Raw genomic sequence first — 27,303 nt, 5'->3', positions numbered from 1 at the left:
ATTTGCTAACCGCCAAGCCATAGGTGAGCCATCAGAAAGCTTCTGCGGACCAGGGGGACCCTGTTCAGGGAACTCTCGGTAAACTCAGGTGAGGATCTGGCTTAGTGAAGCAGTCACTTGATCCGAGTTTTTGAGCAAAACGGAATCATCATGGGCCAGAGCAGATGGTCGGGTTAAATTCCATGGAATCATCCTAAATTTGTCTAAAGCAGACGGCCAACTTTCTTCTATTTATGTCTAGTGTTCTAGTTATCTCCTGCTGCATAATCAACTCCCCCTAAACTTAGTGCACTAAAACCATCACCATCTTCCCGTGTCTTGTGATTTTGTGGGTCAGGAATCCAGCTGAACTTGGCTGCGAGATTCTGTTCCTTGTTGCAATAGCTAAGGCCACTATCACATGTGGGTCTGAGGTGGGTCACTCCTTTGCTGCAAGGCTGGGCTCATTGGGAATCTATTGATCAGAGAACTATACATGCCCTGATGGCCTTAGAGTCATTGAACTTCTTACACAGTGGCTCGTACTCCAAAAATGAGTGTCCAGTGAGAAAGGTGAACCTAGCTTTGAGGTCATAGGGGGTCACTTCTGCCATCATACCACCAAAGCAGTCACAGGCCCACGCAAGTTCAAGGGGGAAAGGACTTAGAAGCAGGCTGTCAAAGAGAAGAGTGATTTCAATGCAACATTCAGTTTGGTTCCGAAGCAAAAGAAGGAAGCCAGGCTGCAGGCTTCCTCCAAATCTCAGACTATAACTAACCAAAGGCTCTGTGACCCAAAGGGCAGGAAGAGAATCCGAATGACATCATCCAGTTGAGGTTCCTGGAAACCAAGCCAAGCTCACAATGACCCCCTGGTTCCAGGCACTGGACTTTCCCATGCCTCGGTTGCTGCTGACTGGTTATGTGGGGTCACTGCCTATTATCGGGGTGAATTCCACATGCATGGGAACACTGGTCCCTTGGAAGAGAGAGAAGGAGGTGAGGAATTTGCCATGGAAGGATCCATTTAACCTGGCTCTCTCAACCAAGGGAACTCTGTGGTCCTCGTTGCTGAAGGCACAGCCCTGTCACAAACTCACAGAACTGTGCTTCATTCAGTATCTGGAGCAGGTACGTTCTTGGAACAGTGAACTCCGTAAACGCAGGCATGAATTTAGCTGAGGATAGCCTTGACATACATCATGTTCGGAGGGTTTTGCTTGTTTGTTTTTGGTTTTTATTTTGTTTGTTTGTTTTGTGGTGTCTTTGTGGCAAAACCTTTGCTGAGGGGATGAAGCACACACATCTCCTCACCCTAGATAGTAAACCCACAACAGACCAAAGTATGAAGACCACCAAAGTCCAACTTGGTGAACCAGGAGTTTTATTGGTGTTACTTAACAGGAATACAGGTGAGGGGTTACTTACAGGAGAAGAAATGACTTAAAGACAGCTGCATCACCAAAGCCTGTCCTAACATGACCGATAGCTCACAAAGCTGGGACTCTGGAACACCCTGTACAGCCTGCAGGCAGCTCAACGGGTTGGAGAGTGTTGTTGGGTTTTTTTTTTTGTTTGTTTGTTTTATTTTGTTTTGTTTTGTTTTTAGGTGTCTCCGTTGGTCTAAACCTCTTCCCAGTAGCTTGGCTCTTTTCTGATTCTTCGAGGTCACTGGACTGGTCTCAGAGTCTACTTTGTAGCTTGTCTTGTCTGAGAGTGACTCTTGGCACCTTTATTGTTTACTCTGGCAGGGAGGGCCTTAATGAACCTGGTCAGTTTCAGGAACTTCCTGAAGCTATTTTGAGTTGTGTTTTCCATCTAGGAGGAAACTGTTATGGGGAATGGGGATGGGTTGTCACTTACTATGATAGAGCTCTGTATATAAACTACAAGAGATAGGGGAAAGAAGGGAGAGAAAAAAACCTACAGAGAGCCTCTCTGTGAACCATTATCTCTTTACTTAGGTACTGTCCACTGGGTTATTTATTTATGGGGCATTTAGAGGCCTATAGACTTTCACAGAATTAGCAAACAGAAGCATAAGTGAAATGAATGTTTACAAAGAGCCAACTGTGCAGCCTTTTCACAGATACAATGCATTGGTTCTTATGAAACTCGAGGTACAGGCTCATTCATTCCTTTTCTTCGCCTTTATTTTCTCAAAGAAAAAGCCAGATTTTTCTCTCCTTCATGTTTCCGATCAGTATGTAAGGGGATTCCTCAATGGCTGAATGGAGGGAAAACTTCAGAGCAAAATGGCTTCGTATGGGCTCTATGTGGTTCCTCCCTTCCCTGCTGTCCATTCCTCTGTTTTTTGTTTGTTTGTTCTGTTTTTGTTATTGTTATTGTTTAAAAATGGTCTCACTATGCAGCCCTGACCGTCCAGGAACTCACTACGTAGACCAGGCTGACTTCGAACTCACAGAGCTCCATCTGCCTCTGCCTCCAGATCACTGGGATTAACCAAAGCACTGGGATTAAAGGCACATGGTCTTTGTATCCCAGAGTCCAGCCTCCCACTGTAACAGAGGACTCAGGTGCTCATTCACAATCTAGGCTGTCACAGTCCTGGTAGGTGCTCAAGGCACGCTGATCTCCCAATCAATGCTTCCCATCTTATAGTCCACTCAGCCATTTTGTCATTGTTTCTCAAAGCAGAGGCTGAAGAACTCTGAGTTCTGGGAAAGGCGAGAAACTCTGTATGATAAATTTGGAATTATCTGCCTCTGGTAATTAGGGGGAAATAGACCAGACACACACACACACACACACACACACACACACGGCATCCACCTTCTGCTCAATCCTGCCTCTCTGCTTTCATTTCTATCATATATACTTGCATTTACAAGTCTAATGTTAAATTTTAACTTTCAGTGCAGTCTCTCAAACCTCAGGGATTATAGTTTTCTAGGTCTGATAACGTTTATCATCCCAATAGATGCTCTGGGAACCCGGGAAGAAGGCTACACTAGATTACTATGGACATGGGTCAATCACACATTCCATTCTGACCATCCCCCTGCTTCATCTATGTGATCCCTTTGGCTCAGACTGCCTTTCCACATTCTCCACACTCAGCTCCCGCTTGGCGATGCTCCCAAGCTGGCCCACACAGGTCCCTAGGACAGCTCTGCTGTAGAGCTCAGATTTCAAGATCTTCCCAGCTGCAAAGGACACCGTAGGTCATTGAGTCAAAGATACTGAATGATGTTCTTCAGTTTTAGTGCCTGCCTGGCCCTGGGTTCCAGAAATGGCTGTATGCAGAGTCTATACTTAGTTTTCCTAGAGCCGTGTCTGATGGCGCCATAAAACCGTAGTAATTACGGCACACGTTCATGGGCCTGAGTGCTCTGATGAACTCTCATGAGGCCTAGTTCTCGTCCCTGTGTTGAGTGAGGGAGATGGCTCCAGTTAATGCTAATCAGACTCATCCTCTTGAAAGGAATCCAAAATTGCATACTGGTTTATTGAACTTGCTCAGATGTTCCGAAATCATCTGAAAAACACGGTGATGTGGCAGCTAGTTCTGAGTTCTAAACCTGGTGGTTGGTCAGTAAATGTAATCTGAACGCATAGATGTCCAACATGCTGGGAGTGAAGGTTTGTGAATTCCAGTTTCATTCCCCTCCAAGTGCATTACGATATCTGGGTGGTGGGGGTGAGAGGTGTTCTATTCACCAAGCCTCCTGTTCATCTGGAAAATGAAGAATTTGGAGACCTGAAGCAACCCAAGATTTTTTAAAATTTATTTTATTTTATTTTAGACAGATTTCTCTGTGTAGCCCTATCCTGGAACTCCCTCTGTAGACCAGGCTGGCCTCAAACTCAAGAGACCCGCCTGCCTCTGCTTCTTGAGTGCTGGGATTAAAGGTGCACGCCACCATACCCAAGTTTATCTCTCTGAGACCAACCTCCTGCAGCCCTAAAACCCAACAATTACTTGAAAATGCTTAATGTGTCTACAACACCAGTGTCAAATCAAAGGAAAAGAAAGTAGAGTGAACCTAGTTTTTCCTAACTTTTCTTTCTGGCCCGTGCCTTATATGTAGGTAGCCTCACACCTGACCTGTTCCTCAGTGACTCGTGCTGATTTGCAGGAAGATCATTCTGTGCCCTTTCTACGCATGAGGCAACAGACATGTTATGAACTCTAAAAGAGCTTGGCTTCCCGTCCTGACAGCGTGACTACTCTTTAGACACTGGGAAGAGGCACTGCCAGACAGAGGTTCGTACATGACAGGGTCAGTGGCCTGTACCACAGTGGCCCTGGTTTGTACTCAGAGGCAATTCCCAGGTCATGTACACAGCCGGATGGCAGCTTCCTCCCACTTAGCTAAAAAGACAGAGACCAGAGACTGGGTACGCTGAAATATCTAGGAATTGAGGATCAAAACTCCAAAGTGTGTGGAGAAACACAGGGAAGAACTCTGCTAGTGTTCTACCAAGCCTTTGCTTAATGTGAAACCGAGTGTAACTTCACAGAACTGGCAGGAGAACTGAGGAGGAAAAAAAAATGCATGTGTGGGGGAGGGGTGGTGAGCCGAACAACCCAGAGCTCTCCCTAGGCGGGGGAGGGGGAGGTGTGGGGTGGGGGGTGGGGATTGGGGGGTTGGGGGCTGGGAGGTGGGGAGGGGTTGTGCCTTGCGGCCCAGGGCTAGACTCGGTGGTAGTCCTTTGGGGAGCCAGTGGAGAGACCAGGGTTGCCAGAAGGGAGTAAAATGCGAAACACCCCTGCAGTAGGAAGCCATTCCAGACCCTTTAGATTGAGCAAAACCTAGACCGCAGGACTTAACGAGATCAATCAATTTCTGTGTGCATTTGCTGCTGAGGAAAATGAAGCTTAACACCCTTTAAAGGAAGATATCGGAGCCCAAATTCTTATTCACATTATAAAATCCCAGTGCCTGCTAAGATTTTTATTTTATTAGAACCTTTGGCAGTGCCTACAAAAGTTTATCAGACATATGAAGGAGTAGGAAAATGCTGACCCGTGACTAAGAAAAAAAAAAAAACCAGCCAGTTGAAACAGGCCTACAGATGACAGAGGTGAGACATAAATATTTAAATAAAAGGGACAAAACCTGTCAGTAAAGCGTCCAGATTCAAATCTAGGTCTCCGGATACTTCACATAGCCCACCTTCCTTTGCTAATGTCCATCCATCCTGTATATTTGTAAAATTGTATAGAATTTTGCCCCAACGCCCCCTCCCCATTTACCTTTCCTGGGCTACTGCTCTGCATACAGGGAAGAACACTCAAGAAGCCCGCTGAGGCAGCTGCAGGCCTGAAACCCATGCCAGCCATCTTGGTGGATAAAATTTTAACAATGCTGTAACTGAACTTTTTTGTACTTTGTCTTCCCCACTGTGGAACCTAGCTGGAACCCAGGTCAGTGCCTTGGTGATATCTGTAACCAGAGGGCCTCTGCTCCTTAGGGGTCATGGCTTCTGGGAGCACAGTAAGCTGTGAGATTGTGCATCAGGAAACCAAACCTCAGGTCCAAGCAGACAAAGACTTATGCAAGGGTCGATGCCAAAAGCAACAAGGTGCAAGACCCACTTCCTTGCAGGAGTGGTGATGGTGGGGGTGGGGTGGGATGGGGTGAGGGAGGGGGGTTGGGGGTGGGGGGATGTTTCCATGTGTGTGCTGCCTACAAGAGCATCAGAGAGAATGGTGTAAGGAGTCTAGACCTAGGGTTACTTCCCAAGCTGGGGGCGCAGTTTTCCTCCCTGCAATTCCCTACACACATTGTTACCAAAGCAAATATCAAAGCCCTGCAATTTGCTAATTATAGGCGGGATCCTGGGCTTGTGGGCCCAATTAACCACTTGTTCCTCATTTTCTGTGTGTGACCCATCCTCTCTAGCCACAATTAGCCACTTGTCTTTTAACTGCCTCATGAGCTGACTGACTCACCCCTCATTCACTCCGACTATCACCTCCAGATGGCCTTTGGTGTCTCTCTGCCTCCCAGGTTACCCTACTCATCTACCCGGGGTCTCGTCACAGACGGGTGAGTGCCAGCTCTCTGAGGGGAGGGGTGGGGGAGGGGACGCTGAGATTTCCTGGACTTACTCCTTGTCTCTGCACACTGTCTGTGAAGCCAGAAGCGGGGTCCTGTTGGTCTGGGCCTCTTGCCTGACTCCACAAGGATGCACAGGGGCCTGTGGCCACACCACATCAGCCTCTGCCTCCAGACAGCCTCTATAGAAGAAAAAAGGGGAATTATGGCTTCTCTGGAGCCATGCTGCTGCTCCAGCTCCTGCCTACATCCTGATCGATGTCTCCTCAAATCCCTGCTTGGTGCAGCCAGCTAGGGCTAAGGTCAGCAAGAATCAACACCAACTTGAGAGGGGAAGACCAGAAGCTGCTGGGATCACAAGTTGGAAAAGGAAGAAAACCCACCATGACCTAGGTTAGGCAGACCTTTCAGCGAGCAGAGGGTCCCCCACACAACTTCAGACGGAGCAATTAAGTCAAGGGTTTCTACTCTCTTTTGCATCCCTGACAACGTGGGAAGCCCAGCAAAAGCTGCAGAACTTCTCTTCCAAGAAATGCCAGACCTGAGGGTGTACCTCGGCAATCGACCTGCAATCCTGGCTACTCTCGAGGCTGAGACGGGAAGATCGCAAAAGCTTGCATGGCCGATAGAGGGAATTCAACTTAGCCAGACCCTGGCTCAAAAGAAAGATTATAAAAAGGACAGGAGATTCATTTTAGTGGGAGAGCACTTGCCAGGGTGTATGAGACCCTACAGGCGACCCCAGTACTGCAAAAAGGAGAGAGGGAGGGAGGGAAAAAAGAGGGTCTTATATTCATAATTCATTTACTTGCTTGCTTAATCATTCGATAAATAATTCAGCGGTCTATGTGCTAGCTAGGCATGGTTGAGGAAAACCAGGGAAACAAAAACACACACACTTGACAAAACCTCCCTCATTCTTGGAGAACTTCCATTATAACCAGAAGAAGCAGGCGATCAAAAATAAACACCATAAATGAGTAAAATGCACAACTGGGTAGAGAATAAGTACTACGGAAAAAAATGAAAAATAAGGCCTAGATGGCAGAGAGAGATGTGGGCCTGCGTGCGGGTCGCAGTTTTTAAGAGCGTGGGCCAGGCAAGCCTTGAGGGAGGTGTGAAATACGTGCGGAGAACTGAAGAGGTGAGCGAGGTCATGAGGTTTGCAGAGAAAGGATATGGCCAGCCAGGGAACGGCCTAAGGCCTTGTGTGAGAGTCTGAGGAAAAGTGAGGACGGCTACTCAGAGGAAGGGAGGTGGAACAGTGCCCTGGGACAGGCAGGACAGAAAGCAAACAGGACTGAACCTCTTCTAACCAGTAGCCCAAGGACTCGGATTTTACCCTGAGTTATTCAGAAGCCATTAGCGCAATCTGAACAACAGGGTCGGTTTAAGACTCTTGGCGGCTGCTGAAAGGGAGTACATGACCCAAGTGTGAGGTAACAGCACACAGGAGAGTGGCCACCACAGAAAGACCGGGTCTAGAGTGCCGGTAGACGCTGTGTTAGAGGAATGTGTGCACGTAGACTCCCACAGGTTGCCGATCCCTAGAGTCTCACCTACACATGCAGGTAAAGGGCCTTTGTCAAGACGACAAAGAAGGTGCTCTGAGGGGGAAAGGGGGAAGAGAGCAGAGGGGTAGAAAGGGAGCCTTTCGTTGGTTTAAAAAACATGGGACCACAAGGAGATGTTCAGACGTTGATTTGTTTAGGGGGTATCTGTTATAATATTTAAAATAACTCATAATGGGTCTGCTTGTCGGGACAGTAAATCCTGATAGTTTTGCCAGTTTAGGGTAGTCAGGCGGCTGGGTGGTGGCGGCCCATGCCCTTTAATCCCAGCACTTGGAATGCAGAGGCAGATTATACATCTGTGAGTTCGAGGCCAGCCTCACTTACAGGGTGAGTTCCAGGAAAGCCAGGGTTACACAGAGAAACCTTGTCTCTCGGAAAAAATGGAACGAAAAGGAAATGTAGTCAGGCTGGGTGTTGGGATGGGGAAAGCCTTGCCCTAGCTCCCTTCCCCCTCAATAGTTCAATAGTCGGTGAGGAAGCGGGGAAGGAGACAGAGGAAAACCCACCCTAGGAAACCCAGAGCTGAAAAGGGAAACTGGGGCTGGCATGGGAACCCTGGGGAGGCTCCTGGCAGAGGCACTTGGAAGCATTCAGAAGGACTGATCTGGCACAGGAGGAGGACGGAAATAGTCCAGTGGAAGGCTACTATGGAACACAGGCAATCTGAGTCCCAGCACCTACTCCCTGATGGCCATCTCAAGGAGGCCTCCTTGTCCAGGGACTAGGTCTGGGGTATTTTCCAGAGGCCTGCTGTCATTTAGTGCGTGGTTCTGGGTCTTTGACCAGCTAAAAATATGCATATCATAGTGACTATGTGGCCCCGGCTGGAAGGCTAATGAGGCCAGGCAGTTCCAGTAGAGATTTCCCGAGGAACAGATGAAGGCATCCTGGCCCTACCACCACATCAACCACCTCGGTACCTGTGTCTCAGAGCCTGGGGCAAGGCTCTTCTGATGCCACATTTGGCAAAAGCTTGTGCCATGTCAGAGTTCTGATTGGGTGCCAAGAGAACTATTTCCCAGGCCACAGCATTAACAAGGCCATGCTTCCTAATTACTGGTTTTCTCCTAATTAAATAAGGGGGGGGGGTACTCACCGGTGATTATCCCGCCTTGTAGTACCATCTTCCATTTATGGGCGTCTCTCTTCAGAGGGGCCCAGAGTGCTTTGTGTATTATCGTTATACATTTCCCTCATAACCATCCCCGAAGTCCCTAGGGATGGTTATTATCCTACAAGTTTACAGGTGGGAAAAGGGACACTGGCTGGGGTTAAGCAGACTGTCCGTCAACCTGGTTGGTGGGGCACAGGCTTCCGAAGTGCTTCTGTTTGGAAATAAAGTCATCCCCCGGGAGCAAAACTGGGCTAAAGCAACAAGGAGAGAGCGGTGGTTTACTGCATACGTTACAGAGGTAATTAACACAGTTTAGTTCTCACGACAATCCCATAAAGCAGCTGGTATTGCCAACCTTCCCTGTGAGGACAATGAGTGTCACATCAGTGGGGTTCCCTGCCTGGAGGAGCAGCTCCCTTGACTGGAATATCAGGTAGCAGGGGCTGGAAGACACTGGGCATTCAGCCCTGCACCAGCTATCTCACATGTATTAACTCACTTTAATGCTGAAGACCATCCTGAAGGTGACTATTGGAATTACTGCCATTTTGTCCCTGGGCTATCAGAGAAAGGTAAGCAACATCATCCAGATCACACGGAAGTAATCGCAGAGCCAGCAAGAGCTCGGAGGGTCCTATTACCCCAGCCAGGGACAATCAGGGTGTACTGGGACAGGGCTGGCCTCTCTTTCCTCTCTAAGAAGGTAGGGTTCTTTTCTGCACTCCGATGGCTTATGTACAGTCTGGGTGCATGGGAGGTCCAGGGAGCTCTTGCTGTCCACATCGAGGCAAATCTCACCACGTGAACTGGTAAGACACAGGCAGTAGGATCCAAGAGAGAGAGAGATCCAAGCCAGCTGTCTGGTGAAGGGTTGGCTGTGTGGCAGTGGCATCTTCCTCTCCCAGCTTTGAGGTCATGAGCTCCAGGATGGGGCCAAGGAATGCGTCAGAAATCACTCCGAGAGACAGCTCATTCAAGAGATGTATAAAGGAAGGTAGTGAAAGGGACAAGAGGGAGACAGACAGACAGACACACACACACACAAAGACAGACAGACAGACAGACAGACAGACAGACAGACAGACAGACAGAGCAAGGGAGTGGGCCAGGGTCAGAGGGACTCTTTAAAGGCTACACATGTTGCATATATGGCGGCTGGTAATGACATGGCTGCTGGCGCTAAGTCACTGAAAGCGGGCTGGGGCAGGGGCCGCCTCCTTCCTAACACTCTGATCTCCACGACTCTCTTCCAGAAGCTTCTCCAGTGAATTAGAGCATGCTTATCACCTCCCACCAGGAGGGGATATCCTACCTAGGAGCACAACTGGTTCCTTGGCATTCCAGTCTACCTTGTAAAGTGCCCTGCCAGTCTTGGTCATCAGAGAGGCAGAGTGAAGACCCTCCAGAAGCCTAGTAAGGATGGACTCCAGCTCCCGCATCCAACGTCAGGTCAAGATTCTATTGGACGGCCACTTGGCTGCTTCCCTTCACACTCTTCTCTCTCCGGACCATCTCCTAGAGGCTGACAGACATCAGTCTTTGGTATCACTGCTTGCCTGTGCCTTTCTACTGGCCAGGGAACCCTTCCTGAAAACAGGAGAAAATTAAATGGGTACTGCCCCATTCCTAGTGGACAGATGGATCTAGTTCCCAGCAAGGGTTGGACAGACCAGAGGAGAGTTGGACAGATGACCCATAGCTCAAGCTCTTTGCAACCAAAGCCAAGCATTTAAGAAGGCCCTGGCTTACCAGGTCTGAACCTTCAGCTTTCCCATGGTCCTTTCTGCTTCTGCTTGAGCTCTTTGCCCTGGGAAAAGAAGTCTTCCATGCAACTTCTATCTGATGCCACAGAGCACAGAGCACAGGCACTGGTCCAACCTCATACTCCAGCCCTACCTACCATTTAATGCCACCCAGGGGAACAAGAATTATATACTCTGTGGGATGGATGAGTGACTGTATTCAGAGGCTGAGAACTATGCTCACCCTTGAGTTGGCACTGATAACTACCAGTGTGTGAGCTTCCCCCACCTGCCTCAAGAACCAGCACTGAGCCTGGCTTTGGCTTTGTGCGCCACTTCCACTGGGTAGATTGAGGCAGCTGAGTTCTGGGAGAAGTCCGTGTCGGGGAAGAAGCATGAAGCACAGGGAAGAGTTTGCCTTGCTATGGCCTGAATATAGTCTTGTCCATGTTTGATCACAAAACATCAACAGGAAAGGGAACTGGAGATGAGGGAAGAAAAATGTCTAGGACACAGTCCAGGGGGAAGTGACCCACTCCACTTGTGGCTTCCCTGGTGATGGATTGATGGATGTGTTAAGTCCCAAACCCCACTCCGACCCTACCTGGGGCTTGGTCACCTAGTGCAGCTCTCCAGCAGCTAGGCACAGGGCCTGGCTCCCCGCCCATTGAGCTTTAAATACTCCAGAGCTCAGTTTGTGTGTGTGTGTGTGTGTGTGTGTGTGTGTGTGTGTGTGTGTGTGTGTGTGTGATTGGAGTTGTTTTGTGGAGAGCTCGAGTTTCTCCCACCGCCAGGCTGGGCAGCTGGTGCAGCTGTTTAAAGGTCAGGAAGAAACAAGTCTGTGCAGCTACCCACCCTGCGCCCCGCCAGGGTCCCCTTCCTGTCTTCCTGTCACAAACAGCCAGCCAGCCCCTGGGAGGTGGCTTCGCTCTGCCAAGGATCAGACAGACAGACAGACAGACTACAGCCCAAAGGAAGAGAGAAGCTCTAAATTCGAAGAACCGCTTCTTTGTAAATACTGTTGTTCGCTTACTGTGGCCTTGGAATTCAGTCAGTGCTGGCCAGTTCTTTTGCCATAGGCAGCTCCAGGAGAGCCTACATCTGAGCAGGAAACACGGAGCCACACAACCTTGAAAGTCAGTCTTCGTGTTCTGCTAAGAAATATATTTGGGCTTAAGCCGAAGCCTTCTCCACATGATAAAAATAGAGGCAGCAACACTTTCGACACCTGTGTTTTCCTTGGATGGCATATTTTCCATGGTAAACAAGAAAGCACAGATTGGAAATCCATTCATTCCTTCAGGAGAAGTGCTCTAGTGGGGGAGGGGGGTCATGTGTGTTTTCAATCAGAGGAAACTAAAAACAGCCTTGCCCAGACTGCCGTATCCCATGTCTCAAAGCAGCAAGACTCAAAACATCCTTTATCAGCCCTGCAGATAATTTTGCATAAAACCCAGGATTTCTTGAATGCAGCTGCTAATTAGAATCACCACTGACTTTTCACTCTGTTTCACTGTCGTCTCCGTTGTAATCATAACAAGACTTTTGTTCGTTGAGACAGTCTCACTGGGGAGGCCAGGATTACCATCCTCCTGCCTCAGCCTCTCCAGTGCTGGGATTGAAAGCAAGGGCCACCACACTCAGCACCATAGGATTTGTTTATCCATTCTTTCGGTTTATTTACTTTAGAGACAGGGTCTCTCTACGGAGCCCTGGCTGGCCTTGAACTCATAGAGAATGGCCTACCTAAGTCTCTCCAGTGCCGGGATTAAAGGCATGAGCCACCAACCTGGTAGGGATGTATTCGTTTTTAATTCCTCATTTGCTGAAGAGAATGCTATCAAAGAGAATGACCAGTGGCTAATAAATGGCACAGCTTCCCTGTCCCTGCTAAAAGCTGCGAAACTCTGTCCCGTCCATCACTGCAAAGCTCACTGTTCCAAATCCCATGTTTCTTTTTATCTGTTTGTTTTCTCTGTGTAGCCCTGGCTGTCCTGGAACTCACAGAGATCTGCCTGCCTCTGCCTCTGTGCTGGGATCAAAGGCGTGTGCCACCCGCTATCCAGTAGAACCTCAGCTTCTTAAGCAGTGGGCTGCAAGTCGCTGATTGGTCATGCACATGTATGTGGGGGGTCGCAAAAATCATGGCAACAATAAAAGTTTCTGAATGGACTGTGATCAAAAATTAATTCAACCTTTGTCAACACTGTCTGAAATACCTCGGCTCAGGTTTGAGACTATCTGAAGTTTTGTTTGTTTGGATTTTGGTTTATTTCATTTTAAAACTTTAATTTTTTTCTTTTAAAAATTTGTGTGTGTATGTGGGGGGAATGTGTATGTGAGTGATGTGTATGGTATGTTTGTGGTCTGTGTGTGTGTGTGTGTGTGTGTGTGTGTGTGTGATGTGTATAGTGTGTGATGTGTGTATAAGTGTATGTCTGTGATGTATGTGTGTGGTGTATGTAATGTGTGTGTATAGGTATATGTTGTGTACATGCGTGTGTGTGTGTGTGTGTGTGTGTGTGTGTGTGTGTGTGTGTGTGTGTGTGTAGGTGTCTGGGATGGCTAGAGTCATCAGATCACCCTGGAGCTGGAGCCACCCAGCATGGATCCTGAGAATGAATTGGGTCTCTTTAAGAGCAGTAGGAGCTATTGACTGGGGAGTTCTCAACCTTCCTAGCCTGCCACCCTTTGATACAGTTTCTCCTGTTGTGGCTTTTGTTGCTACTTTAGGACCGGAATGTTGCTACTGCTATGAATCTTAATGTAAATATCTGAGGTTTCCAATGATCTTAGGTGAGCCCTGTCAAAGGGTCATTTGACTCCCAAAGGAGTGTGCCCCACAGGTTGAGAAGGGTGATCCTAACCGATTAAGGCATCTTTCCATCCCTATGTCTTTTAATTGTTTGTGTATGGGAGGGTGTGTATGCCACGGCACACCCGTGAAGGTTGGAGGGCAACTTTTGAGAGCCAGTTCTCCCCTACCTCCACATTAGGTGGGTCTTGGGGATTGAGATCAGGTCATCAAACTTGGGGGCAAGTGCAGAGCTTCCTCACTTTTCTTTTCTTCCATAGGTCACACTACGCATCCTTGGAACTCACTATGTAGACCAGGCTGGCCACTGTCTCCACAGGGCTGGGGTCCCAGGTGTGCACTACCACACCTGCTTTGTACAGAAGTCTATTATGTGCTTTGAGTTGCAGGGTTCTTACTGGAGACTTAATGTTTTAGTTAGAACAAAGACTTATTTTTTTTTTTCTGGAACAGGGTTTCTCTGTATAGACCTTGCTGCACTAAAACTCACCCTGTAGACAAGCTGGCCTTGAACTCAGAGATCAGCCAGCCGCTGCCTTTAGAGTGCTGGGATCTGAGGCCTTAGAACAAAGACTTTTAATATTTGTCTATCTTCATCCCTAAGTATTTAAGCATCAAAGGTATCGTTTGGCAGTGTTATTAGAATGTTTGAGTTTTAAAATTGCTTCTCAAGTTGTAGGCTTGAGTTTTTGAGTTTCAAAAATAAACATTGAGTGGATACTGGCTTGGGCTTAGGACAGACTTTTTACTGTCTCAGAAATCAACTAAGCATGCTTCTGCCAATTTGTACTATGTATTTCTGTGATGCAGCACCTACCATGGATGGTTATAAAACCAAGATACCAGTCAACTCTGGAAAGCATTAAAGATGCTATTAGTCCCGTAGCATCAAGATCTAACTCTTCATGTAAAAGTAAAATGTATCTATCTCTAAACAGTGGCAGAAATGTACACATATAGCCAAGAATTGTTTTAAAACCAATTTCCCCTGGGTTCTGCTAAGACTGAACCCCCAGTGAACTAGATTGTTGGGGGGAGGGCAACAAGGGGGGGAGGATGGGGAGAGGAACACCCATAAAAAAGGGGAAGGGGGAGGGGGATGTTTGCCCGGAAACCGGGAAAGGGAATAACACTCGAAATGTATATAAGAAATACTCAAGTTAATAAAAAAAAAAAAACCAATTTCCTATGTTTTGTTATCAGTAAGTGGTTCATCTGCCTATATACCCAGGGAAGAGGTGCGTGGTGAAAGCCGTCAGTTTCTTCTGCAGATTCTGCCTTTCTTTCCCTATATGGCTTCAGAACCTGTTCCCCAGTCTAAAAGGAACCATCATGTTTAGAATCCTGTCCAGTTCTGACATGTAGGCATTTCTTTAATTAGACACTCAAAGTCATCAGCTTGTCATTGAATGGCACGGTAGCTATCAGCACTGACCTGCAGGACAGCTGTTTGACTCTGGTTCTCATCAATGACTGCACAGCAGACTTTCCTAAAGGACCTCTAAAAAACCTGCTACTCGGCCCACATACATGCACACACACACACACACACACACACACACACACACGCACGCACGCACGCACGCACGCACGCACGCACGAACGCACACGTGTACACTGCTTCTGCTTTAACTACCTTGCAGTGTGGTTTAGGCATCAGTATTTTTCTAGAGCTCTCAGGTGAATGTACAACCAAGGTTAAACATTGATGTGATCAAGCAAACTACTCCAATTTCATCCATCCCAATCCTGCTTTTTAAATGTAGTCACCCTGCCTGGACTGTCTTGTTATAAAATATTAATGCCACCAGGTTCAATGTTAAAACAGATGGATTTTTTTTATCTCCTTGTGTATTCTGCCTAACTAAATTATGGCATCTCACCGACGTTCCGGACTACAGCCAGGGTGCATGTGTTTGTGTGTCCTGTTGCTGCTGTCATTAGTGATGATGGACATTGATTTGGTCCTCAAGAACAGAGATGAATGAATTCTACAGCTAAGGGGTTCGATGGGTAGTTAGTGGCACACACCTTTAATCTCAGCACTTGGGAGACAGAGGCAGGCGGACTTTTGATTTTGAGGGCAGCCTGGCCTACAAGGTAAGTTCAGGACAGCCAGGACTACACAGAGAAACCCTATCTTGAAAAACAAAAACAAAATCCAAAAGGTTCTAGAACAATCTTATCCAATAAATTGATCGACAAGCTGTGAAGAAATAACACAACATATTGGTTTAACCCAGACACATATATTCTTGGAAATAGCTTGGGTTAGACCGAGCCTAAGAGACTGGCCTGAACTAGAAGCAATTAGAGGCATGAGAGCCTGAAGAAGAGGTCAGCTGGGAGCCGCTGGTCTTCCGGAAGATTCTGGCTGACTCGCACACTAGCAGCCTTTCTTGACATCTGTTCTACTGCTTTGATAAAATACCAACCCAAATCAACTTAGGGAGAAGGGGGGTTATTTCACCTTACAGCTTGCAGAGCCTCAGGAAGGACACTAAGGCAGCAACCCAAGGCAGGAACCTGGAGGGGGAACTGAAGCATAGACTATGGAGGGATGCTGCTAATGCTGCTAATTGGCTTGCTCTCCATGGCTTGCTCAGCCTGCTTTCTTATAGAACCCAGGACCACCAGCCCAGGGAAGGCACCACTGACAATGGGTGAGGCCCTCCCTCATCATTTATTAGTCAAGAAAATGTCCTCATGGAGTTGCCTACAGGTCAATCTGATGAAGGCGACACCTCAATTATGGTTTCATTTTCACTAACAGATGACTCTAGTTAGTGTCAGGTTGACAAAAACTAACTGTCTCGGAGCCTATTAGAGGGAGGGAGGCAGATTTTCAGGACGTGCATCTAAATGTTACACAATCACATAAATCCCATCCAGGAGACTCCGGATACTTGCTTGCTTGCTTGCTTTTCAAGATAGGGTTCCTCTGTGTAGCCCTGGCTACTCACTCTGTAAATCAAGCTGGCCTTGAACTCAGAGATCCACTTTCCTCTACCTCCAAGTGCTAGGATTAAAGAAATGTACTGCCACAAACACTTATAAATAAACACATGGACTTTTTTTTTAAAGGTAGACTACCGATTCTTGATCTATAGAGTAAATCTAGACTTTGCTCACAGGTGAGCATCTATAATATCTTAGGACTTCCATAGCATATGCTTCTGTCACTGTGAGTATCACAGTGAGGTCAGTGGGTGAGAGCTTGCCTGGGATTTGAAAAGTCCAGGATATGATCTCTAACACTAAAGAAAGGAAGGCAGGGAGGGAGGGAGGGAGGGAGGGAGGGAGGGAGGAAGGGAAGGAGGGGGAGGGATGGATGGATGGGAGGGAGGAGAAGGAAGGAAGAAAGGAAATGTTTTGTTTGGCAGACATTATCATTGAAATTCCTATTAGGGACCATCTCTATGCCCACCTCTCCTGGATCTGCACCTTTTTTTACTGGAATAAACCCATCCGTCCACTTTCCTTGGATGAGAATTCTATTAAAGAACATGATCTTGGGTTTCCCATCACTCACGAACATACTAACTAATGGAGGTGCTGCTATGGCTGGAAGACAACAGAAGGCGATTGTAACATTTTTGCATTAAGTAGAATTGTTATTTGTTTTGTGGACTGAGATTATTTACTGGAAACAGGTAAAGGCAAACTGATTACACTGAGCTTAAGTGGAATTTTCAATTAGCAACCCAGATACACTGTCAGGTGCAGAGCAACCCAGATACACTGTCAGGTGCAGAGCAAAGTCAGGCCTATGCTTTAAAAAAATAAAGAAAAACAAAACAAAACAAAGTATCAATCCAGATGAAAGAGTTTTTTTAAATAAAATAATTATCAGTTGTGTGAAAATGGATCAGAAATGCCAGTCTTGGGGGAAGGGAAAGTTAATACTACAGTTTCCATAGCAGGAAATGATTTTCTCCTATTTTTTTTCTCATATACAATAAAATGTAGTCAGGGTCTGGTGGTAGAAATAAGCTAATGTAAACCATGTTTCATTCCATCGGACTCAAAAAGTATTTATTGAGCAGATACTAGGTGCCAGACAGGCTTGCACTGGACAGAAGATGTGGCTGTGTGTAGGTCTTAGTTACATTCCTCAGGACCAACACACACACACACACACACACACACACACACACACACACACACACACACCACTTTTTCTTTAATTTCTCTATATTTTAACTAGCAGGCCAGCGGTACTATTTTAAATAAGCCAAACACAGAATTTCAGGCACACAAACTCCAAGTTCCTGCTGGTTCCCCTCTTCTGGATCAATGATCCTTAGCTGGATACTTTGTTCCAACAGTTTCAATGCGAAAATGGTCACTAATTCTAACCGAATAGAATACAATTTCTGGGACACTGTTACATCTGATCTCCTGCAGTTTTATCACAACCCATTATCTCAGGGCCTATTTTACAGAGGTTGGTTCAGTGCAACCACCCAGCTAGTTAACAAATTGTTCCCATGCCACAGAGAGCAGCAGTTCACTCAGAGGGAGGAAGAGAGGGAGAAGGGGGAGGGGAAGGAGGAGGAGGGGAAGGGAGAGGAGGTGAAGGAAGAAGAGGAGAGGGGAAGAGAAGAGAAGGGAGGTGCTCTGTGGAAGGAGGCTGGGGGGCTGGAAGGCCTTGGACCTTCCATCTGGTATTGAGAGCTTAAGGTTTTTACCCCTGAGCTGCTGTTGTTTCTCTGCCCTCTCCTGCCCTTTCCCCTACTAAGGCTTCCCTAAAAAAGGACATCCTGTCTGTTGCAATTGTCCTCCAGCTGTTTGCTCTTTTTAAATGCCTCGCACTTGTCTCTGGCATTTGCTCCATCCGAAAAAATAGACCTTGGGCCTTTAGGATGGAAAGAAGTATTAAATGGCCAAAAGCTGCCTCAGGCCAGGGTGTGGGCAATCTCTCTCTCTCTCTCTCTCTCTCTCTCTCTCTCTCTCTCTCTCTCACACACACACACACACACACACACACACACACACACACACACACACACACCGAGACACCGGTGATGTCTGAAGGGCCTGGGGTTGCTGGGATGGTCCCAATCTAAAACAGTCTCCTCTCTTGTCTCCATCAGTATCTTCACATATGCGAGACCCTGAGTCCCTATTTGGGGGGACTCCCGCATTTTCTATCTGAGCCAGCATCAGCATCATGGGGTTGACAGAAAACAGATACAGACGCCTGTTAGTTCTTGGGTCAGCCAGCTCTGCCATTTGCTGTGCGAACCTTCTCTTCTTTGGGGGATTTGGTTCCTTCAACTAGAAACTTGTTTCCCTGGGACTTGATTTCAACTTCTCAGAAGTTATAGTTTGTGTCTCCCGGCCATAGACTTGATTCTGCGCATAGCTTCATATTTCGTTGAGGTCCTGGGGTGGTCAAATCTGAGTCATTATTATTGAAAACACTCACTTGAATGCACCATCTTTAATAGTTGTAGGAGCAGCAACTGAAACACTCACCTAGATGTCCAGAATCATGCCTTCCCACTCAGCATCATCTCGATGCCCCAGAATTCAGTCTGGGTCCAGGCTGGCCAGCCTCACATGGGCTGACCTTGCCCAAGCCATGCCAGAGTATGTGGGGAGTGGGTGTCTTGACACGGTCACTGCTAGAAACTCCAGGTGACATGTGCCTCTGCTCTTACTCTGTTACCCACTGGCCATAGTCTAGCATGTAGACTTACCTATACTTGTTCCCGGGAGTAGCAAACGCATCGTCCACCACAGAGTCAGACAAGAGCCACATCTGACTCTGTCCCTGTGAACTACTGTGAAGCCCTGGCTGATCACTTCAGTTTAGCCAGCCTCAGTTTTCCCATCCGTGAATTGGAATTGGGTTTCCTGTGCCTTGGGACCACAGAGGTATTTGCATAGCTTTGCTGTGGCCACACCATTATTCTCCCACCCCCACCCCATCCCCATCTTCTCCAGCTGTTTTTAGGCATGCCACAATGTCACACCTACAAACTCAGCATCCAAAGTCCTCCAGAATCTGTGCACTTTCCACACAGCAGTCTTCTGAGACAAACCATGCTCGCCCTTTGATGCTTGCTACTTCTGGCCTCTACGCCCAGATTTCTGGCACCCAAGCAGGCCAGCCACGAATCTGCTTCAGTGTTTGCTCCTTGGAACCCACTGAAGTACCCTGTTGTAGACCGAATTCTCTCCTGAAATACTAATCGAAACTCTTAAGGTAACAGTATTTGGAAGTGGACCTTTATAGAAATCGTTTGAGGTCCCAAGAACGGCATCCCCATCTGACAGGGCTGTTGTCCTTATGAAAGGCACGACAGAGCTCTGTGCCACGGGAGGACAGAGAGAAAGTGGCTGCTTTCTCTGGAATTTTGGATTCCTTAAATAACACAGAAATGTTATAAGGATGCACTTTTGTTTTAATCCCAAGTGTGGGGATGTGGAGCTGTTTCAGCGTCTCTGCAGCAGCTGTGATTTTCCTCGTGCTCTAGCAGAGACATGCTTTTGCCAGCTGCAGATAATTTCCGCAGTTGCTTGACCTCTGGAATTCTGGGAACTTTTCAGAGGGTATATAAATGCTAGAGCCCCACTAGGCAGGGTGGGTGGGTGGATGCAGTCTGGTAGCAGTCACCCTCAGAGAAGAACAGAAGGAAAGAATTGGATTCAAGAATCTCTCCCCCTCTATCTGTTCTTTCCTATCTAGTGATAAGGGGTGAAATGGGGGGGGGGGTAAAGAATGGGAAAAGAAGAATCCACAGAAAGCAGAGACTATCTACAAACTGCCTACAAGCCAAGTAAGAGGGACTTCAGTCGGATTAAGTCACCCATGCCATAGTCTTTGACTTTAGCATCCAGAACTAGGTGTCAGACCATGTCTGCCGCCAGTCTCTGGTATTTTAGCAGTTGTGTATGGATTAATGACAGGGATCTCTCAACTGATGTTATCCTTATGGGAACTGCACAGCGTGCACTTAGACAAAGTAAGATGGGTAAGGTGTCACTAGATGATACACTCTTCGAGAACCACCACTATGATGCGTTGCTAACTAGAGTTTCCTTATTCAGAGCACACAAGGACTAATACGGCACCCCAAAGATCGACAAATGCCTTTCCCCCCTTTTTTCTTCTTCCTCCTCCCTCTCTTCCTCACTAGATACTAATAGAAAACAGAGGCTGGCCTCGAACTTGTGATTCTCCTGCCTCGGCTTCCTCCGTGCAGGGGTCATAGGAATGTGGAACCACACCCTACTCAGATTTATGTTCTACAGATGGGAGATTTGAGACCGAAAGATTAGCCTGACCGAGGTCACACGTCTGGGCAACAAGGTTCTGAACCTGTGATAAATAGTGTTGACAAGCGTTCATGAGGGGGTGCGCTCAACCGGCAGAATGGCTGTCACACGCAGAATTCTGTGTTGTTGATGGGGAGGGTCAGGGAGTTTACATAGAAGAGTAGCACTTCTTTGAATGAGAAGCAGGAGAGAGAAAGAGACTAGTTAGGCAGGCTGTGACTGATGCCATAGTCAGGGACAGAAATCAAGTGCAATGGGGGACTTCAGGAGAAGCAGCTGTTGAACTAGATGAGGTCAACCTGGGAAGACCCACAGAGGTGAGTGGGTCAGCACCCACTGTCAAAGACAAGCAGGGTGAAGAAACAGAAATAGATCAAGTGGAGGAGAGCTGGGTACAGCAGAGAACCCACCCACCAGGCCCCTAGTCTCCTAGGGTGATCCCCCACACACCTCGACCCCTCAAAAAAGCAGCAGGAGGCTGATGCTAGGTGAAGCCACTGGATCCCTGGATTCTTGAGGTTTGCCCCCAGCCCCATCTGTTGGCGTCCCAACTGCCCTGGAAGACAGGACACCACAAGAATCCTTGGCTGAGGAGACACTTGGCCTAGGAGTGGAGAACTTGGCTTGGAACAAAGGCACACTGAGCTGTCTCCATTCTTGGATGGCTGCCACCCAGAATGTGACTTTGCCTACATCTCCCTGCATGGCTAGGCATTGGAGACCTTGGCCCTGGCAGACTTCTGGATTCATGTGACTCTCACCCGATGGCTAGAGGGGAGGCTGACCCCACATTGAGGTGGAGGGCTCTTGCCTAGCTCCCGGAGGGAAGGGTCAGGCAGAGTGGAACCTCTTGCTCAGGGCTGGCAGGGTCCAGACTGGAGCTGTCACACAATTCCAGTGAGGCCGGTCCCCTGCCTAGCCCTCCGTTCTCTGGCCCTTCCCGGAAAGAGGTCACCGCCCAGGAGCTCTCATAACAGGGACTCTCTGTGTCCAAGGCCGGCCTGGTGGAGCAGGAGGATGCAGAGGGCCAGCGGGGGCAGGAGAAGGTCGTGCTGGGCCGCTCGCTGCGGGTGGCGCCGCAGCCCCGGGTCGCAGGCAGGGACCGGGCGTGTGGGAGGAGAGGCGGCGCGCGCTCGGAAGTGGCCCCGGGCGGCCTCCCGGGCGGGCGGCTCCTGTTTCCCGGCTCCCGAGCGGGCGGGCGCGGGCCAGCTGCTGGGAGGTGAGCGGAGCAGCGTTTTCCCACAGTCTGGGGCGGTGACACATGGCGCTCACACATTCCACAGCCGGCGGCCGCGCCAGGCCTGGCGGTGAGTCAAGGCAGCGCGGGGAGCTGCCGAGAGCAGGTTCCGACTTTGGCACCCGGCGCGCCGCCTTCCCGCCTTGCCCAGCCGGGCGGGGGCGGAGGGGGAGGGGACGCCGGTTAACCCTTGGCGAGCTAGGCGTGCCGCAGCAGAGGCTCGGATGCAGGCCCACTGAGGAGGGAGTTGGGGGAGATGAATGCATCACTACTGGGGAAACCAAGTCCCGGGTGCGTTCTTTGCTTTTTCAGACGAGGGGGTGGGGTGGGACGGGGGTTGGAGGCGGTATCTTTAATCCAAATTGGTCTGAATTCACTGTGCCTTCGAGCTTCTGGTGATGCTCCTAGTTACAAAGCAGAAAACCCGAGAAGTTGCTCCTTCGAGAAGGTGCCACTCCTGGCTTTTAGATTCAGACACTGCCAGAGAGACTGGAGGGGTAAGGAGAAGGCTAACTATCACTGTCCCTTCATCAAGACTCTCCCTTCTGAGCCTGACCGCTGTGACCAGGACCCGCTCCGGTGTGTGTTCATCGACTGGATCAGAAGTTTGGATCGCAGTTCATTCTGGCAGTAGTTGTACAGATAGAAGGAAACAGCTGGAAGCCTCTGCGGACAAATGCACACCCACATAACCACACACCAAAAAAGGAGGGGGACTGTGACTGTGGTGGGTGTTGTCCCCATGGGAAGGCCGAGCACTCCAAACGTGGCTTCCCTTGGGCGTGTGTGACCTCTGCTTGACTTCTGCAGCTGTTGCTGCAACCATTCCCACCCCGATCTCTGCACCCACGTATTCTGAGACCACACAAGCCTGCAGCTTTCTTCAAACTTTAAGGTCCCACAGACCAAGTTTCAAACTTCGCGTTTTTTTTCTTTTGAGTAATGTAGCCCAGGCTAGCCTTGGATCTTACAGGAGCATGCCGCCACACCCAGCACCTGGTTTATTAGAGAGACTTAAGTGAAGTTCCAGAAGTTAGGACCGGTAAACTTCACTTCGGTGTCTAGATGTAGTTCAGATTGTCGTCCCCCCCCCCCCACACACACACACACAACCTTTTCCTCTCGCCTCCCTACAGCAGGTACTTGTGAGCCCCTCCCCCACAGACCTGCCAATCACCATCTCTAAGCATCACAGGAAGTGTGTCTTCCAGGGCTCAGATTTTGTAGAACCTAGTAGGACTTTTTGAGCTCTTCTTTTGGTTGGGGAAATAAACCACGCCTAGCCTCTGACTAAGTCAATAAGTGCTCAGTTATGCTAGTGTGATCAAAGGACCGGCCAATATGTCCCCTCTGGAGAGCCAGAGTCAACAGGGTACACGCAAGGTCATTCAGTCAGCATCATCCACAGCTACAGAGTGGACACAGCAGGGCCCTGGGGACTACAGAGGGCACTGAGAGAAGCAGAGGAAGAGGAAGGTTATTCTGAAGTCCTGTGATCCCCAGTTGGTGCTCTCAATCAAGCAAGTGGAAAGTCTCCTGAGGAATTAATTCTATTCTAGTGTGATAATTCTATTCAAGTTGGGGGTCCTGCCTCAGGAGTCTTGGTCTCATTGCCATCACAACTGGTCAGTTTCCACCAATCTGCAATGGCACATGACTGCTACCACACAGTCTACTCAGTTCCAGTTTGCCTCATCCCACACAGCCTGACAGTTTAAAGATGTGGCCACATTGCTGCGTCTCTCAGTAAGTCATTCCTTTTCATCCCTGAGTAGTATGCCATCGTGGGTCTAGTGCAGCTCACTTCCCAATTCTCTTGCCTTTAAGTTTGGGCCTCTAGTAGCAGAGCCGCTCATTGACACAGGGAGCTTTTTGTGGATGTCTATCTCCATTTCTCCTGAAAAGTGCCCAGGAGTAGGGTTGTCAGTTTATGTCACAGATGCATGGCGGGTAGAGGTGGACAGGGACCAGCTAGCAAATGGCACTTGCTCGGATTCTGTCTCCTCTCTGTTTTCAGAGGATGCTACCAATATGTCCAGGAGGGGTTCCTGAAGTGACTTCTGTGTTGTGCCTTTGTCTTGGTCTATCTTATGCTCTGTAATAAAAAAAACTATAAACAGTGAATTTATAACGAGCCTAAATGTATTGGCTCATGGTTCTGGAGTCAGGAAAGGCCAAGATGAAGGAACCCGCATCTGGTGAATGCCTTACTGTGTCATCTTGTACTGGAAAGATAAAAAGGGGAGAGATGTGTACACGTGCACACAAACACAGAAATACCGAAACACAAACACACAAGCACACGTTACAAGCAGACTGAACTATGATGCTCATTAACCAACCCAAGCTGGTAGCAGCGAGCCATCCACTCTACCCTCGTAGCCTCATGCCTCACCCCCCCAACAATGATTTATTGGGCATACAGTTTCCAGATGTGCCCTTTGGAGACTCATTGAAAGCACAGGTGCCGTGAGCGGCCCTCCAGACAGACACGTTAAAGGCTACCCCTCCAGGCTCACAAGGTATAACTTGATGTTTTAGGTTTGATAAAGAAAACAGGAGCCAGACTTCAACAAATAACAACATCGCAAAGGTAAACACGTCCGTGCGTGTACACAAAATACCATCAAGAATGTAAACAGGCAGACACAGACCCAGAAAAAATATGCACACATATACACCAGTCAGAGGACAGACACACAAAACACACCGGGACTCTGGTTGCCCAAGAATACACAGAGACAAGGGCCAAGGTTTTAAATGGACCTTACAAGAGAGGATGTGGCAGTAGCCTTGGTCAGCACAGGAGAAGGTCTCTGCTGCTACCAGAGAATGCAAATCAAGGCACAATGGCTTTACAATGCCAGATGCTGGAGAGGATGTGGGGCAATGGAGCAGAAGTGGAGCAGACATTTGGAATCATGCATTTTCTTTAAAAGTTGAACACAGGCTAGCCGTAGTAGTGCGTGCTTTTAATACTGAGCTCGGGAGGCAGAGGCAGGCAGATCTATCTCTGTGAGTTCAAGACCAGGCTGGTCTACATTGTGAGTTCTAGGACAGCCAAGATTGTATAGCTCCCTACATAACCCTGTCTCAAAAAAAAAAAAAAAAGACATTTTAAAAAGGTTGAATTCAGCAACTAGGTGGCATATGCTGTGTGTTTAACAGTGGGCAGTTCATAAGGAAAGCAAGTCTGATTACTAGAACTGGCTGCTTCCTGATGTAAGCTCTCCTACCATGGCCAGTTTAAAGATGTCAGCACATCATCACTGAAAGCAGAGATTGAATGGGACGGCACACGTGGCATTTGCTAGCTGGTTCCCTGTCCACCTCTACCCGCCATGCATCTGTGACATAAACTGACAACCCTACTCCTGGGCACTTTTCAGGAGAAATGGAGATATACATCCACAAAAAGCTCCCTGTGTCAATGAGCAGCTCTGCTCCTCCAGGTCCAAACTTAAAGGCAAGAGAATTGGGAAGTGAGCTGCACTAGACCCACGATGGAATACTACTCAGGGATGAAAAGGAATGACCTACTGAGAGACGCAGAAATGTGGCCACATCTTTAAACTGTCAAGCCGTGTGGGATGAGGCAAACTGGAACTGAGTAGGCTGTGTGGTAGCACTTATAGGCCATTGCAGATTGGTAGAAACTGACCAATCATGGTGGCAATGAGACCAAGACTTCTGTGGTGAAAGGGTAGGGGGTGAGGATAGAACTGATTTATGTGGACCTACTATGTGCTGTCCAGACTGGGGCTGTAACTCAGTGGCAGAGCACTGGCCTGCTTTGGAAGAAGCCCTGGGTCCAGCTCCTGACACTAGGTGGGAAAACCAAAAAACTATTGGTCTGAATGGAAACCTTAGGATCAGAGCCTTTAGATGTATAAAATTAATATCTTTTGACGTTCAACACAAGCTTAGGTTTCCTCCTCTTGTGTACTCTGGCCTCCTTAGAGGCAGAAATCACAGAACAACATGGGAGCCACAAGGCAGATGCCTCACAACAGGGGCGGAGAGTAAACTAGGTTTCTCTTAAAATAAGAGAAAAATTTTAGTTATTTTAGAAAAATCAACAAAGCCTTATTTACTCTGCCTCCTTTTGTGGTCTCCAGTTCCACTGATCACAGGGCAGAGCCAGTCCCTTCCCGGCTGAGCAACCGGAAGGCAGGGGTGCAGCTGGCCTGCTCTTCTCTCAGCCTTGTTCACCTTTCTTCCAACTCCACCATTTTTGAGGAGTCCTTTCTTCGCACTTGCGAAATGACTCAGGTAGTTCTCTAGGTCCCTTGTGTTTCCCTCCAACTCTCTCTCCCTCCTATTCTCAAACTTCCTTCCCTCACCTGTGTAAATGCCCTTAACAAACGTATCCCGGGAGATATGTCCACTCCTTTGTAGCCCAGGTCAACAAGAAGTCCCTGTCTCCCAGAATCCTACTAGCTGTTCAAGCACAAAAAGTGGTTCTGTGTGTTCTGCCAAAGTCTGCCAGTGTGCTGAGTTTGAAGAGCTGGAGTTCATTTTATCCTCTTACTTATAAAATAGTCAATCATTTCTGGGGTGGGGCCACCTTTCAGGATGAAGTGAGAAGCTGGGAAAGTGCGTGCCAGCAGAGGAGCTCAGTGATTGGCTGGTTTTCTTTTCAAACTCCATTGTAATGAGTCCTTACAGGAGCACTTCAGTGATGCTGTCTTTAACAGCCCTGAGTTTCCCCCCCCCACCCCCGTCATGAACCTGATTAGGAGCTAGGCTCAGTCCTCTGGAGTCTTCCAGTGTGTCCTCTCACCCCATAGCCCAAAAAAGGAAGAGTATCTAGCCTGGCCCACTGCCAGGATCTCCACCAGCCATCATTGTAACTCTAGAAAAATGGCCAAGAAAGGAAGACCAGGCTCAGGAGGGTGGACCAGCTTTCTGCCCCTTCTCCCTTGTCTGTTCTCCCTTACTGAGTCTCTTAGGAGCATTACGTCTTCTTGACGTCTCGTCTTTATAAAGCTTCTTGTAGAGCTCTGGAGACCAACTGGAAACACTAGTAAAACTTCACAGGACGCATGGGGCTTCCTGTTGCATTTCTGTATTTTCTGCACGAGTGCTTTCCGATAATGAAGTGTGCAACTCGAGGTCTTGTCACTCCAGCCCTCCGGACTCGACTTCACGCCCTTTCAAGCTCCCTGTGGTAAAGATGGCTGCTTTTCTGCCCTCCAGCCTTTCAGATCAGCACTGGCCACTCTGCTGTGCCTGATCCTCAGGACCAACGTCCTCCTCTCCCCCTCCCTCCCCCCTCCCCTCTCCCACTCCCCCCTTCCTTCCTTAAGACTGTCTTTATTTTACTCAGTTTTATGAGTGTTTTGCATCTCTGTATGTCCATGTACCACATGCATGCCCGGTACCTTCAGTGATAGAGGGTGTCAAACCTCCTAGTACAGGTGGCTGTAAGCTTCCTTGCGGGTGCTGGGAATCGAACTCTGTCCCTCTGCAATAGTAGCCAGTGCTCTGAACCACCACTGAGGCAATTCCTCGTGGGCCTCAGAATAA

At 48.4% G+C, this 27,303-nt stretch overlaps 1 long non-coding RNA gene across 1 annotated transcript; it reads left to right on the top strand.

Annotated features, from left to right (window-relative positions):
- Positions 1-21,661: 21,661 nt before the first annotated feature.
- LOC148002655 (uncharacterized) lies at positions 21,662-23,068 on the top strand. The gene is made up of 2 exons (XR_015633144.1): positions 21,662-21,844; positions 22,310-23,068. It is a non-coding gene; the product is annotated as an uncharacterized LOC148002655 (long non-coding RNA).
- The last annotated feature ends 4,235 nt before the right edge of the window (positions 23,069-27,303 follow it).

The sequence above is a fragment of the Rattus norvegicus genome, chromosome 11 (genome assembly GCF_021556685.1).
Source record: "Rattus norvegicus strain SHRSP/BbbUtx chromosome 11, alternate assembly SHRSP_T2T, whole genome shotgun sequence".
In the NCBI taxonomy this organism is placed as follows: Eukaryota; Metazoa; Chordata; class Mammalia; order Rodentia; family Muridae; genus Rattus; species Rattus norvegicus.
Note: the sequence above shows the minus strand (reverse complement) of the source record. Positions and strands in the feature narration are given on the sequence as shown.